This window comes from Polyodon spathula, chromosome 14, assembly GCF_017654505.1.
Source record: "Polyodon spathula isolate WHYD16114869_AA chromosome 14, ASM1765450v1, whole genome shotgun sequence".
In the NCBI taxonomy this organism is placed as follows: Eukaryota; Metazoa; Chordata; class Actinopteri; order Acipenseriformes; family Polyodontidae; genus Polyodon; species Polyodon spathula.
This window is the reverse complement of record NC_054547.1, coordinates 29,622,792-29,639,995: the sequence shown is the minus strand read 5'-3', so window position 1 is coordinate 29,639,995 and position 17,204 is coordinate 29,622,792. Positions and strand designations below refer to the sequence as shown.

The following is a 17,204-nucleotide window of genomic DNA, read 5'->3' as shown; positions in this document are numbered from 1 at the left end:
CAAAATATTAGACAGGTTTTAAATACAGAAACAAATATTTGGCTCCTTGTTTTATCCTGTAGTGTTACAAGGCACTATTCTCTGAACCCACCCCCACCTCAGACTTCCACTCTCTGCCTAATATTTTCCGCTTCACTGCTCAGCCAATTTTACAGGACACTGGGAGATTAAAATTAACTTTGAGAAAGCAGACACTGAAACTTAACTTTGAATGCAGTGGAAGAACTTTAAATAAAATCATAAAATGAGACAAAATGTTTCAGTATTTCGTTTAATGCAGAGTATATGAAAACTGAAAACAAACAGAAAAAGGTATGTGTACCACATTCAGGCTGTATTTTATGATTCTCTTTGTCTTTGTACTTTCTTTCAATGTTTCTGCAGGGATGAACAATAGGCTATTTCACAACCATCTGAGGGGCACCTGACCACCTCATTTTTGCAGTTGTATGGTTCTTACAAGAAATTAAAAGAAGACACTAGCTAAGGTAACAGGATTATGCTTTCGATACTGTAGCTACTGTTAACAAATTCCTCATACTGTAAACTTTAGCCCAGTCTCCATCTATATAGCAAATACATTTTTTTTTTTTTTTTTTTACACAAAATAAAATAAAAGTAGTTTTAATGTTATATGTACTTACATTGCAACCGGGTGCCCTTCAGAAGTTCATCAGTGGCACAGGGTACTAAAGTACCTATCCACAACCTAGAAAACAAAAATGTATCATTCTTCATGTTTGATTCTCTGCTACACAAAGGTAATGGTATTCTATTTGATGAACATATTTTTTAAAAATTTACATGTATGGCTGGCAAGTCAGATTTTTTCAAAGCATCTGGTCTGTGTCATTGGTATGGTCAGTGGGCAAAGCAATGGAATCAGGCAGTGAATATCATTTCTAATATATAACTAGTAATGGAACTTGGGTAAGAAAATCAAAGATACAACTGTGTACCAAACATTAAGACAGTTACTCAAGATGTACTGTCTGTATTCAGCTTTAAGTTCTGGGTCATTTGACCATATGGCAGCGGTAACAGACCAGACATCAATGCTATCAACACATTCAACATGCAGGGAACATGCAGAAGTCACTACCTCAAATGATTTGAGAGATAGGCTTTGACACTGACATCCTTGGTACAGTACATTTTTACAGCTTGGATCAGTGGTTTGAGTCATCTTTACATAGCTATTTTTCTAGTGCTAATGTAACAAGATCTGTAAGCTCTGCTCCTCCATGAGTTTGTGCACCATCAGCATCCTGCAGCATGTCATTCCAATAATCCAACCTTCCCAAAATGATATGTACAGTGCCTATAGAAAGTCTACACCCCCTTGAACTTCTTTCACATTTTGTTGTGTCAGTGCCTCAGTTTCATGCATTTAAATGAGGATTTTTTCCACTTATCTACACACCATACTCCACATTGTTAAGGGGAAAAAAGGTTTTATTGAGAAAAAAATTACATATTAAATACAAAACTAAAAGATTGCAATTGGATAAGTCTCCACCGCACATATACACATATTATACATATATATATATATATATATATATATATATATATATATATATATATATAATATATATATATATATAGACACACACACACACACACAAGCGTTATTCTGACACAGAGGGCATCTACCAGGTAATACGTCCGTAATATGCTGGGGCCCGACACCCAGTTACCCCGCTGCTTGGTTCAATTCCTGCGACAATGTTGATTTGTATATGACGGACCATTACGGGTTACTTCCAGAATAACGAATATATGAATTACAATGTCAGTGTTTTGTCACAAAATTTTTTGAATTTGAAAAAGAGAACAAACAGATTGTCTAACACTTATGTGATATATATATATATATATATATATATATATATATATATATATATATATATATATATATATTATTTTTATTTTTGCATGTATTATAAATGCTTCTGTGAAAATAAACTGAGGACAAAGATCGGGAAAAAAATGTGCAATAATAATAATAATAATGTATTTTCCTTGGTAATTGATTTGAATATTTCCAGATATGAAGCAGTTATTAAAATGCTTCCAGGATAGTTGCCTTGTACTTGGACAGCAGAAGCAGTGTTAACTTCAAAAGATCTTGAAAAAAAACTGGTTCAGTTTGTCCGACAGTACTTCTCTCTGTACTACTTACAGCCACTGTTGACATCTCAGAGGTGCTCAGAATTTCCAAGATGTTTTGATTTAGCCATTCCTCAATTGACATCTTATTAAAAAGGTTAACATGTACTTTTTACGACATTTTGTTAATAGCTGAAGGAGTGATCTTGTTTGATTTGTTTTTGTGATGTGGTGACAAAGATTCTAAGGGCATATATTAGGGATTATATCTCCGCTAGCTCAAACGTACTTAGAATGTGTGACACTCTCTCTCCCTCTCCCTCCCCACCCCCTGGCATGGAAACTCATGCAAATGGTCCAGTCGAGAAATCGAGTTTTGTTTTTTCCTTCTTGCTTTCTTAATCCAACAACAATTCATTTTTAATCACTGCAGAAATGACAAGACACTACACTGTCACCCAGCATAGCGTTGCACCCCAGTCTCTCGTTCATTTTCCTCACAGCTAAAACATAAACGTAATTCAACTCTCCAAACACATCAAAAACAAACAGTAGTAGTACTGCAAAGAGCAGAAGAAAGGTTTGGTAAAGATACACAGGTTTAGCAATATAACTTGTATTAAGGCTATTATCATCACTGCTAACCAACTGTATTTTAAACTCATACGGTTTTATTATTTTATTATAATGCTGCTTAATAAACGTTACATTAATACCATATTTTATTGTCTTATTCATAACTTTACTAAATTGAGTCAGTTAATTTGAGCCAATTACTGTCTTTTGACAATGGTCTTGGATGAAACTGTCAGCAACACTGAATACAAGTTTCAATGTCAATTTATTAGCAGACAAGCAACTGCAGCTGAAACACAAATCATACACTGTATCTGCTACAGTGGGCATTTGTTTGTACTTTTCCTGCACCCATTCCTGTTTCTTAATAATGTACTACAATACATGTTGCTCTCAGATGGTTTGAAAATTGGGAAAATAAATGCCATTAATTTAATATAGAAGCATGCAGAAATAAAGATCAACCAGCATTCAGAATCTGAGAACAGATGCACCATTATAGCTGTGACCTTGGAAAACAGAGGAATTAGCTAACCAAGTTTCACTGACCTACAATTGGGATGTTGCCAATACAGCTATAGATGCTAATGCAGCTTTGCTGCTACAGTAAAACTGGATTACAATACACCTGCAAGGCTGTAATTGTTCTTTTGATGTCTCTGAATTTCTAAAACAGAAACAGTTTTTCTACACTTGCATAAACAATCAGTCATTTCTATGATATAGATATGTTGTTTTCTGCATTTAATTAAACATGTACAGATTTAAGGGTTAAAAAGTTAAGGGTTACACTAACTTTTTTTTTAGCTATAAAAACAGTGTTATACAAACTGGACCAAATAAGGTAAAATGCAGTTCTACTATCTTTTGACTTTTTCTCACCTAGACTCACACTTGAACATTCCATCCACTTCTACCTTACTGTCAATCACCATCATCAGCGCTGTCAACAACACAGAATACTTCAGTACACAGCAAATGTAATATGTACAAAAAGAACACACTACATAAATAGTATTTTAAGGAAAAGTTAAATACATTTCAATTAAACTGAGCAGTATAAATGTGCATGCGTTTTTTTTTTTTAAACAGGACACTTGATTATCCCAGGTAACCTATCACACATTAGGGTTCTGCACTGGGTCAGGTAGCCGCGGATGACCCCCAAAAGCGGGTCGGGTTCAGGTTGGAATGTGAACTTTTTTGCGGTTTGGGTCAAAAAATATATAATTTTCAGTTCTGAATTTGTATCAACAAAAACGTTGTCTGTCCTTACAGCGTACTCGTCTGTAAGCCCTTTCCCAAATAACGTATTAGAAGGTACATGTACCGTATTTTCTGCACTAAAGCAGCAGGCGATTAGGGAGGAGTCAGCTGACTAAGTAGTGTTCATGGTTCGTATTGCTGCTTGTTTGATACGTCGCAAGATCCTGCTTGGTGATACTAAAAATGTCGGTGGACGAAGTGAAACAAAAGATAGTGCAGAGTTTATATCGTGGTGGATAGTAGTTTGAGCAGTAAATCAGAAGTATGAAATTATTTTGGAATCATAGCGAATTAAAATAATGAACATTTGACTGGATTTGTTGCTTGTAAAACCTTTCATTATGTTTTTGTGAACAACAACCACAGTAATGGTACATGTCTGCGAAAGCACAGGTGTAGCTCCCTTTTAACTGGTGGCACGAAAGGAACAGACAGGTATTTTATAGTAAAGTAAGTTGAGAGAGTTAATATATTATGTTAAAATATATCCAGACCACTAGAGAAAGCTACCAAGCTGTAGTAGGGTTGAACGATAATGACATTTTCAATTACCGATTATCGGCTGTAAATTAATCATGATAATCACAATTATCAGCTGAATATATATGTAAAATTTCATAGAATTCAAAGCTACACTTGAGCAACAAATCACTGCGTTTAGAAGAAATAAAACTAAACAGTATTCAAAGACAAGCACTTTTAATAACAGTTATGAAACAATGGTTGGTTACATAAAAGCAAAAACAATACAAATCAAGGGTGTGTGTTTGTCTGGTAGCATTTCAAATTTCAAAATATAGGCTACTCGTTAAGAGTGTTTAAAAAATACTTAGCAGTTTATACAAATTCAAAATTACGATCAAAAAAGATCAGCTGAGCAGAGGTAAATTATGTTGCAGGGTGTGGAAGGGTGGTGGGTGATTCACTGACGCAAGAGACAGAACAATTGTACTTGGAACACTACCCAGGTGCCCAGTTTTATTTTCAGGACTTTTTCACTTTATACCTGCAGAGGGCACTGTTGTCCGTGGGCTGCCTATCAACGATGATAGACAGCATCACGGAACTACCAAAGCTGGTAACAGAATTAACTGCGGGCGCACTCGCAGGTGTTCAAAGAAATAATAATGAAAACAGAAGGCAAAAAGAACAAGGAAAAACAACACAGTAATAAAACTACAAATAAAAGGTGCTGCACTCAGCAGCGTTATCCTGGTCGCTGCTACCCGCATGACCCGGATCACCGACCTACTCTAGCGGCTCCCTGCCTGCTCTAAACAATATTTCGGGGGTCTGCCCAAGGGTTCCCCGCTGTCACTCTCTGGCTTGTTCGTTGCTGTATTTCTCCCAGCTGGTTTCTCGTTCCTCGACCAGCGCTTCTGTACACAAAGCGCATCTAAAAGGGCATACCTGGGGAAACAGTAGAACATTATCTTATAGGGCTACCAATCTCCCCAAGACCCACCTCCCAGCCATTGGGAGAGAGGGAAAGTCCACACACCCTTTCCCACATCCCCGTGTCACTGCCATGACTCACAGGCGGTTGTTGGACGACTGCTGCCCTCCTCCTGCAGCACTGTGAATACGCCAGAAGAGTCAGCACAGATCTCCCCCTGCTACACGGGGTTACTATCAATCCACATCCACTGAGCCTCCTGGAGTTTCAGACAGAACTATACTTGCAAGCTAAAGGTGTTGCTATTTAAGATAATTACCTAGACGATAAAAACAAGTTTAAATAGAGTTGTAATATAATTTATATTTAAAAAATGATACAGTATTTATAGTACTCATGTCTAGTTTCAAATAAACAGAAAAAAGTGAACTAAGGTATTTTTTTTATTTTTTGTATTGAGAACAGCAATTACATTTAATGTAGGTTAAACTTTAAATTATTAATAGGCAAAAGGTCCACTTCTCTTCAGTAATTTACAGAGAGCTATATATTTTTATATTACAAGTGGCAAATATTGTGTTTTTATGTTAGAAAAACAGTCCTACTTTGCCGGCGCAAAATTTAGGATTAAAATTAAACAATGACGTAAAGTTAAAAGCAAGCATACCATTTAAAATCAATAATTACAAACAACTTATGGCTGCACATCTTTGCACAAATCGATGGCATTTGTAATATCACTGTGGTTCGGGTGATCCTTGATATATTTTGATTTACGTTCAGGAACTTCTCTGCTCAAATTTAGACTTTGTCTTGCAGAAACATGTGAATCTGGATGTTGATCTTTGGGTGAAGAGATTAGTCTTTCTTTTCTGTCGATTCAGGGTTTTCTGCTGCTGCCATCGACATTAGCTTCAAACGTTCACCTTAGTCAGTAAGGCTAACTGCACGTTATAACAACTTCCCACTACACAGTGCACACAGATCATGTCTTACGCCTCACTCAGGCAGTGCCACTTATTGCTTCAATGCAGAGTTACTGTTAAACACAGGTGTATCTTATTGGGTAATGGACAATAATAGGATTATCAATCATTTTTTAACAAAATAAAATTATCAATGCAAAAACATTTGTGATAATATCATGATAATCAATTACTGTTCCAACCATACGCTGTATAGCCTGTTGTATAAACTCAATCTGTGGATAATGCTATACTGTGTGTGAATGTGAGAGTCAGTCGGTAAAGGCAGTAGATAAAGGACAAACGCTTGCAGGTTTGGGTCGGGTTGCAGGTTTTATTAACAAGGGTCGATTCGCGGATTGCGGGTTAGGGTCGGGTCGTGTAATAGTGGGTCCGGTTTGGACGCGGTTGTAAAAACTGGACCCGCGCAGGACTCTGCCACACGTCCTACAGTCTGCATTACATGGACAACTGCCCTACAGCTAAAACAAACTAATATCCACAGTGTCTGCTTTCTTAACAGACCCAATAATACTCTAATTGGTTATGAGAAGCTCTGATCTCAAACAGAATTCTGTGCTAGTCCAAACTGACGAACAAAAAAATTGTCCCAGCAATTTAAAGGCTTTATTTTGCAGTGAAAATATCTGAATATTTGAACGAATACTTGTTGACATGCATTCGGATACAAAAATCAGATGTTCATATTTGCTAGAAATGACAGACATAGGAAGTAATTACCGGATTCTGCCTAGTCAGCGTCCAAGTTTGAACTATCGCCCCACCCCCACTTTTAGCTGAATGTCAATTTTTCACCATTTCTAATAACCGTGCACAAAAAAAACCCCAAAAACAAAACAAATAACCATGCGCAAATAATTCCTGAGATTTTTTGCACTTCAAGTGAGTACAACAAGTAGTTGGTCTGTGCATTGATTGAATACATTGTAAGCAATTTTCGATTACATTGACATGCCACCAAAAAGAAGCTGCTACACAGCTGAAACTAAACCAAGTCATTGACTGGGTGTCCATAGCCTGGGCTGCACTTGATAAGGATATTATACGTAGGTCATTTAAAGTCTGTGGTATCAATCTGGCTGTAGATGGCTCGGAAGATGGCCAGCTTGCCGAAGCACGTAGAGACACGACCAGCACTGCTGCTGGAGAAGAGGCAATTAGTTGCATCATCGATGATGAAGGTTCAGATGACGAAGTCGTGAAATTCTGTGGTTTTGGATCTGACAATACAGACTCTGAGTCCGATTGATTACGCTTCCCTGTTAAGCTAAAATCCATTATTTCATTAGAAAAATTTTCACTAGCAGTGAGCCTCATTTAGTGTGTTGTAACTTTGATGGTGCTGCAGTAATGATGGGGCGTAGATCAGGAGTGGCTACTCAGCTTCAAAGTAAAATGCCTTGGATCATACCAATTCATTGAGTTAATCACAAACTGGAGCTTGGTATATTAGATTCGGTGAAAGAGTTTAGTTAAATGGAAATGTTTATCCATTGAAAAATGTGGGCTACCAACATTTGTGGTGGGCTACCATAGTTTCCTTTTTGGTAGCCCATCGGACTACCCCTACATATTAGGCCAGAGACCAAAGTCATGGTCAACAACACATGTAACTTGCTGTACTTATTTATATAACCCAGGGTATACTAAGACATTACCTGTGACTTCAAATAGTAACATTACTGCCACAAAGGGTACCCACAATTAACTTGACCTTGACGAGTACAGCTGAGTATCAAGTATGATGCCAACATATCAGTGTTATGTCTATCATCCCAAAACAAAAAAGTCACATAACCACAATATGCAGCCACCTTAAGTCACAGATCAAAGTCAATAGTAATGTTAGATTTAAAATAATAAAGTTACCATCTGAAATGAGTTATTTGCAGGTGGCAGTGGTAGCAGATTTACTAAAACAGATAGAAAAATAATAATAAGAAAAAGAAGAAGAAAAAATCTTGAGTATTTGTGGTTTGTAATAGTGGTATCTTACAGGAAATAACCACAGAGTTTATAGAAATTGAGCTTACATGGTGTGGCAGGGCTGCAGTCCTTCTGGTATAAGGTGTGTGAGGAGCAGTAAATTTAATAAATGATTAATTAGGCTCCAGCCACAGGTATATAAAAAGGCTGATCACAGGTGTTAATAATGCTGGTCTCAATGTTGGTGACAGAGGTGGAGATACGTGTTTTGTGTGCTGTGGTCTTAAATTTAGTACAGTACTGTTGTTGTTTGGGGCGAGTTCACAGTCGTGTTTACATGGCGGTGTTGTATGTAAAGTGTTAGTCTTGTTTTGTTTAAACCTTTTGTTTGGCCATCGTGCCTATTTGCTTTGTTCCTGTCTTGTTTATTATTTTATTATTTATATTAAACATGTACGTTAGAGCTTCACTACAGCATTCTGTGTTCTGAATCTCTACCTGCTGGTAACAGCTTGGTTGTGATGCTTCCCTGTCACACATGGTAACAGTCTTTAAATGTGTAAAGCTATTTTTACTGTAATACCTTATGGGTAGGACTTCGTTTTTCGTTTTTATTTTTGGTCATGTGATGTCCCTTTAATATTGAGCTGACTCCGTTTCTTAATTAAACTCTTGGAATAGTGTTAATTGTGAAACAAGATCACTTGTTTCTTCACTTGTAACTTGAATAACACTATGACTCTGCTTAATTGATCAGCTCCTTATCTTTTTGGTTTAAACCAAACACAAAAAGCATGTTTCGTTAAACAGTTTTTCTCAGATAATAGTTTTCTCTTAATTATGATTGAATTAAATCAATTTAACTTCACTCGCTGCTTGTGTTCGGTTTGAATTAAAAATGAGTTGCCTTTCTTAACATTATCAATTAAACAGAATCATAGTCTCTATCAAGTTATGGGAGAAAAAAAACTTGCACAATCAACGCTTTTCCAAGAGTTCTCAAAAATAGGACATCAAGTGAAATGCCTGTTGGTTTTGGTATGCTGTTGGTATGAAGAATGGTATTTTAGGTAGATTAAACATGCAGTAACTGTATCACATCATTTGTAGGGCAAGTAAGAATAGATTTTGGTGAATATGTTATTTCCTCTTTGTTGTAAATATATATTCCACTGTCACATAAACTATGCCTTAACTATCGCTGTATTGCAATCATTTCTGTCTTAATTTATACTTTTAATTCTATATTGGTAAAAGCCATTTTTCAGGCAACATATCGACCCCAGTTCAGCTCCACCAATACCAAATGAGTCTGGAACTTAGGGTGTATTTTACAGTAAAATAAACAAAAAGATTGCCACAGCACTTCAATGGGACACCAACCAAAGCTTACTGAGCAGTGACAGAATGTCGCTCACCACCCATAATATCCTCCGCTCTGCTCTTTCTTCTATTTTGCTCTACTACTTGCAATTCCTGCTACGCTCCTCTGCTCCAGACAAAACAGGCAAGCTCCACTCACATGTTATTACATTTCTTTTTTTTTTTTTAAACTAGCCGTTTTTTCCCACGATTATGTTGCCAATTGCAGATGAAAAGATGTAACGATGAATCGACATATCGTTTGACAACTACCGACAGTCATGCCTGCGCATCATTTTGTGTAAAGGGTTTAAGCAAAGGAAAGCTTTTATTTTTTTTAATTAAATTTGGAAACGGCAATTATTTTTTTTACATTAAGCGCAGACCTTCTCTGCTCCCACCAGGTCTGACTCACTGAATCTGCATGTGATTGAGTTCACCTTTTCCCCTACCCAAGTAAAAAAAAAAAAAAAAAAGTAAAAAAAATGTATCAGAATATGTTATAGGGAGCTGAAAAGCAAGTCTCAACGGGGCTAACCCTGTAGTATATAAACAAACACACAACGGCCGGCTAAATTGCAGTCTACTTTGCCAGATGAGCCGCCTAAAATAGTTATTTCAAAAAGAAAAAAAATAATAAAATGTTTTTACAGTGCTCGTATCTTCCAGTGATTAATATTCAAGTGTTAATTTTGTTTCAGTAAAATAGCTGCAATTTCAACAATTCATTACATATGTAAGTCAAGTAAAACATTCCTTTTCTGAGGGCATTTAGTTTCTGGGCTTATGTTTCTATGGACACCTTGAATGGACCAATCAGTTTCGAGCTTACAAGCGATGAAGGCTGAACTGTACTCATATACCTTAGTCAGTAACCGTACAGTAGCGTTATGACATGTGTAACTTTTTTTTTTATTTTTTTTTAAAACAAAACAACCTACGTGTTCTATGTAAGAATGTATTTTTTAGTCAAAGCGTACAAAATACAGTGTGTATGTGTTATGGCATTGTAAAATGTCTTATGTACTGACTTAGAAGATTGATCTGAAACCTAGCATATACAATTAATTCAGGAAACGATATTCACATTGCGCAATTAATGAATTTATGAATAGATTTATTTTTAAATGCTTTGTTTTGCTAATTCAGTCTTTATTAAACGAAAAATATCACTATACGAGCTGTAGATGTAATGGTCAGATCTTTTGCTGCATAATCAGTTGCTGTAAAACTATGGTCAAGTAATATTGACATTTACACAAACACGCACGTACAAATATGAATGAACACATACTGTGATTATCTATGTTTAAATAGACACAGTACTATAGATGATTGAAGACAAAGGTTTTTGTTTTAGAAGACTATCAATTTTATGAAGTTCAAGTCAAGTGGAAATGTATGTTGTTACAATCTTGTTACACATGCAGAGTTCAAAATTGCTACAAAAGCTGATTTTGCAATGGCTACGGTTCATAAATGATGACTATCATGAGGACGAGACAAAAATTAAATCAAGACAAATGTTTATGCCAATTCCTTCTTTGGCCTCTCCCAACTGGTCTCAAAATGACAGTACTGCAATAGGAGTCTTACTTCTATCCCTGTAATGTATTAAAGACTAACTTTATATTTTTATTTTTCAGCCGCAGTTGTGAAAGTACATGTGTTCCCAATTTAAAAAAAAGAGAAAAACAGTGCTGGTTTGCCTGTCTAAATAAAACACCAAGTTCATGAAAAACAATGCATTTTTATATAGACCTTAAATACATAACTTGCCAACATACAAAAATAATTAAACTTCACACCTGCAATAAAGTACATTAAACCTGCCATTGTTTATAGGCCTACACCATGTTCTTACTCAACCTAAAAAAAAAAAAGGAAACAAAAATTTATAAAGACATGCATACAAATGTTTACATTTTTAAGTGGGTATTATTGTTATATAAGTGCTAATAATTCTCATTTGAGAACTCGACAGTTATTAATCAAATTTGTATGCATAGTGGTACTGGTGTCATGGCAAATTTCGCCACCCACTGCTTGTCTTTGGCACAAATACTGTAAATAGCAAGGCTATGCAGTTTAGTTGATAAACCATAATAATGTTATTAACTATGCACGTTACAAAAATGTAATTATTTAACCCTTAGCGGTCCATTTATTCACATACTTCGTACACAAACACAAACAAAGAAAATAACTGCTTTCACATCCAACGCTCAAAGAATATCACGGACATGCTTTTTGAGACGTTATAGTTTGGTGATAAAACGAGTGATCAGGAGAGGATTTATCAGTATGCACGACTATGAAGAGGTATGTGAAAAATACAGCGAACAAGGAGTGGGGCTTGACTGGAGATGCAGTACTCTTTCATTTTGCTATGTAGTGCCTTTTAAACCTATTTTACTCAGAAAAGAAACAAAATTTAAAACAGCACGTGTAAAATAAACAGCGCGTGTGAAAATAAATTGGACCTGACATGCATGACAAGCGCTAAATAAATGGACCGCTAAAGAAGGAAAGGAAACTTTTGCTACAAAAAGGGAGGATGCAGCTGATAGGCATCAACATTCGATTTAAAAAAGGTGTAATAGTTTACACGTTCATTTCTTTCAGTTTAAGGAGCAATTTACCCAGCTTATCTTAATTTCCCAGATGTAATTTTCCCAGATGTATTGAAATTCTGCACAAAATGGGTCATATGCTACTGAAACATTTTATGTAGCTTTTTGCATTGTCTGTGTGGTATACTGTGCACTGCATCTTTGAAATAACCTGTGTGCGCTGTGACACTGCATTGAAGCTAAGCTTGGCTGAACAGCTCATATGTCTCAGCCATAATCTTTGTGGTTCTCATAAGTAGCGCACCAAGTACAGCTAGAGCTTTTCTATTGCTGACCAGTTATCACATATCTGCATAATATTGTACATTTTTGCAAACACTTTGTTTTGTTTTTCTTTAGCAGGTAGTTCCCAATTTTGTATTGACATTACTTTGTGAACATCAGTGTCAAATTGTTGGCAAAGCACCGCTAACAGTCCAAAACAGTGACATGTTTTTTTGTTTTTTTTTTGTACTTGGATCAAATCAAAGTTCACAAAATATAGCTTAAGGTTTTATCATATACTGCTGAAGAACAGATTAACTCAAATGTACACAAGTAATTTTTATTATGTAATTTTTGTTAAAATCCATGATTTTCACATTTCCGTAACCTCCGTGACAAAATCAAATCCTTAATTATGAGTCATTAAATCTAATTAAAAACAGAAGAAAACCTAATATTAGCTTTTACACATAACCTGTTGTGGTTTTAAACGTTTCGAATTACATTCTAAGTGTGAGACCTACACTCAGCAAAAACATAAGATCTATTGCTATTATAATACTTCCAATGGGGACGTGACATTATTAAAGCACTGCTCTTTAATCGCCATTAGTTTTTCTTTCTTTTTTTCTCACACTCGTAACGTGCTGTCATAGGCAAAAGTGAAACCTGGTTTATATCACAAATTATGCCTGCATGGCAATCATGAAATAAAGCAGGTTCATCTGTATTTAATTTAATACATTAAGATTTGCATGCTGGGTAGATGTTTTAAAGTTAGTTTGGTTAAAGTTTTTCTTTTTGCAAGAATACATTTTTTTAAAAAAGAAAATGACCAGACCACAGGAGCATAAGTTTGGGAACAGGCACAATCAACATTGCCAGATGAAAAGACAGAACAGTATTGTTTGCCATGCATTTTTAATAAGTGGTCTGTGAATTTTTTCATAGTGGGTGAACAGATCAATTATTACACCTGTACAAAAAAAACAAAAACCTGTTTGTTTGCGCTGCTTTGGTGTTTTGCATGTGTTTATGAAACAGCAGCTACATACCAGTCTTTTACATCAGTAGGGCTATTCAAAATACAATTGGTCTCTGGGATTTATTGTGCCAAGTATAGGTGGTTAAAGAAAGGGTTTATGGTGCAATGTGTTCCGTGTGAAATATTTGCTTTTTTAAAAAACACATCAGTGAACAATCTTTTTTTTTTTTTTTATCTGTGAAAATAACGAAAATTATTTATTTACAGCAACACACATTATTATGCTCAACTTTCAAGATACATTTCATTCTGTAATATTAAGGTTGAGTTTATTGAATTTGAACTAGTGCATATGTGTGTAAGTATGCAATGGGTTTAAAAAAAGGAAGAGAAAAAAACACACTGCAAGTGACATAGTAAAGAGCAGTTCTGTACAAGCATTTAGCTCACTGCGCCAGTGCTCCACAACGCCCCCTCAATGCTGACGTGACACTCTGTAAAGAGCAATGTATAAGCATTTTGCTCACAGCGCCAGTGCTCCACAGCAGCCCTCTCAATGCCCAACGACACTCGATCTCAATACGTCCTTCACTCAAACTTCACGCTACAGGCCATTCCTGCAATGTCCATGTGGTGCTCACTCTATATTAAAGTAGGAATCCTGTGTGAATCGCGTTACATTGCATGTACTGTAAATCTGTACTCTGTTCTGTAAATCTGTTCAAAATAATGCAAAGAGCAGAGATAACTGTGCTCAGTAATGCAGTAAAGAAGTGAACCATAAACTTTTGTTAACAAAACAAATACAGTATGGGCAAACTGAAGTGTACTATAACATTAAATTAAAATGCAATACAGGAAAGAAACAGCTACACACAAGGCTTGTTAAATTTTATTTCAACAGATGACTGGGCATTATCAGCCATGTTACTCTGTTTTTACAATTCCTTAAATGTCTAAACAGTAAAAAGAAAACACTGCAAAGCATCATCTCTCTGGCACCACATAACCTATTTTGGTGCCCAAAGCACAAGCATGTTTAGCAAACAAACCACTGGTGGTCCACCAGACAAGTCAAACCAGAATACGCTCACTAATCCCAGATGCAGCGTTTTAAAACTTGAGCCAGAATTTCTCAACAAGAAGCAAGAAACACATCACCCACCAAGGACTTAAAGCCACAGTATGGGTGTCAGTGCCCTGAAAAGCAAGCCACAAAGCATGCAGAACAAATCCCATTTACTAGAAAAAAATTAATTACAAGCAGCTTCCAAAACACTTGAATGATCTAAAGCAGTTGAATGTGAACGATCTATACATAAGAAAATAAATAACTGCAGTGACTAACATTCATGTTCAAATTTACAGTAAAATATATGTTCTCGTGCTAACCAAGCCAAAGCATATTGATACATTGTGTTTTGTCACAATTGCTTTTGTTGAGTTATGAGCATTCCTTGAAAACAGTGTGCTCTCCCACATGCTGGAGTGTCTCGGGTGAGTCAAAGAAAGCAAAAAACATAACCTTACTGTTAACATGAACATTTGTTTGGGATTTGTATTTGGAACAAGTGACCACACTCATGGCTAAGTTTAATGAGTTTACTGTACTGTACCTACAGTAGTAAGCAATTAGTTAAAACAGTTAAATGTATAAACTCTAAAGAAGTGGTCAAACATTGAATAATATGCTAGACGTATAAAATTGGTGATGTGACAAATTTCACCAAACAAAAATTTTTTAAAGTATTAATTTTCTGATTGCTATTGGGCCAGAATAAGGGCGGATATTATAAAAAGGAAGGGGTTTGGCAATTGCCTCCAAGTAGTTATTTCTAATTGGTGCAACAGAAAGATTGACACTGGAGCAGGTTTTATTCTCAGTCAAGTACTTCAGTGGTGCACTCTGCTCATGCTGTAGTAGGCGTGGTATGGAATCCAGTCCATTTGGTAAGAGAGTTAATGACATGCGTTTTTTCTGATGTGTTATATATTTAATAGCATGGCAACTCTAAACAAAGGAATGAGGCAAAGCCACGTTTGGAAGCATTTTGAGGAACCGTACAAGAAAACCGTGGTATATAAATAATTGTCGAACAAAATTGCCACACCACAAAAACACAAGTTCAATCCTTCACCATTTGAAATGAAAACATTCAGAAATTACAGTGGATGGAGCTACTGATAGCAGTAAAAAGCAAAAATCCATAATAAACACAACGCTCTAGATGGCGGCTGACATTTATTTAGACCTAACATCCCTGTGACTGTATAACAGGATTTAAAAAAGGATTTTCTTTTTTTTTTTTTTATATTAATTCAAAGAAGTGTAAATTATGTACAGGCTTTAATGTACCAGTACAATTTTCCGCAAATCATTTGTTTAAAATAATAATTTTTAAAAAAGTCCTGATATCTATGTAATTTGTCAACAGAAGGGGGTATTTAATAAAGAAAAAAAGAAAGGATTTCCTGAACAGCAGACTTAATATAACAATGCACTGGAATCTGTGTATTTGATAGTTTCTGTAACATATATATATAATGTATTTTTAGTATTTGTTTTGTTTTTTTAATACAATATAATGTAAAAAAATATATATAAAAAAATAGTTTATTTTATTGTATTCATTTTGTGCTCACAGGGTCAGGACAGGCAGATCTCAATATTGCAGCACAAATACAAAGACAGTCATTTACTAAGATAAAAATAACAATAAAAATGCTTTTAAAAAGACCAAATTCCCACTGAACATAAATATATTGTTGACAGTTAAAATAAGTACATTAATAAATATTACCACACTTTATATATTAAAAGACAAGATATTCAATTACACTCATTACTGTAATAGTAAGTGGCTAATTGCTGTCAATAAAGTAAGCAGGAAAACGTAATTGTATTACAACAGCGCAGACAACAAATGTACAGCACTGTTGTGAGAATCACATTTTTAGCTTTCCGTTAACATTGTAGTTCGGTCTACAAATAAAGGTGTTTTGAAAAGACCTGCTTAGCTTACTGCTGGCATTACAATAACAACAAAAAAATATAAAACAGTTTAGTAACAGTCCAGCAATGCCATGTGAGAATAACCCTATTTACAGTATTCCACAATTTAAGTTTTGGGTTTTACTGGCATTACAACAACCAGGTTAAAATATGAAACACTGATAAAAAAAAGGCATGTTGACTGACTTGATAGATTGTGTAGGACTTACTTTACCCCAATGAATTAACTACATAAACAAAAGATGCCAGATGTTCAAGTTAAATGTTGTTTTGTTTATTCCCGAAATAAATAGTATAAAGTTGACAACACATTTTTTTTTTTTTTTTCCCATTCCCTGGGAGACAGGGTTCGCCTGGCAAAGTGGCTGTCGCCGTTCAGCTGAAACAACCTGATCCTCCAGTGTTGCAGAATGCACTGTGCCTTTAACAATAATTGATTTTGCTTCGAGCTGCGTAAACAAAAAAAATAAAATCTTGGAACCACATGGCAGCTGTATTACATCTTGACACAACATTTAACCAATCAGAAAGGTGAAGGGGCGGGTTTTCTGTGTTAAGCACTTTGAGAGGTTAAAATAACCAATTATTTTCAAAGCAAAAATAGTGACAATAAATGTAGGGGATCAATATAAGCCGACGATCAGCGCAATCCACTGCCTAATACTAATACTACTTTATTAAAAAAAATATTAAGATTATTTTCTGGCTTGTAATAGTATTGTACTGTAAGGTGATATATAGTACA

The 17,204-nt window shown here is 35.5% G+C and overlaps 1 protein-coding gene across 3 annotated transcripts in view; it reads right to left on the bottom strand.

The window, feature by feature from the left end:
• Positions 1-17,204, bottom strand: part of LOC121326785 (F-box-like/WD repeat-containing protein TBL1XR1) — a 67,042-nt gene that overhangs the window by 29,985 nt on the left and 19,853 nt on the right. For all 3 annotated transcript variants that reach the window (XM_041270284.1, XM_041270283.1, XM_041270286.1), the window contains exon 2: positions 645-709. The gene's annotated coding sequence lies outside the window, so the exon portion shown is untranslated. The remainder of the gene's footprint in view (positions 1-644; positions 710-17,204) is intronic.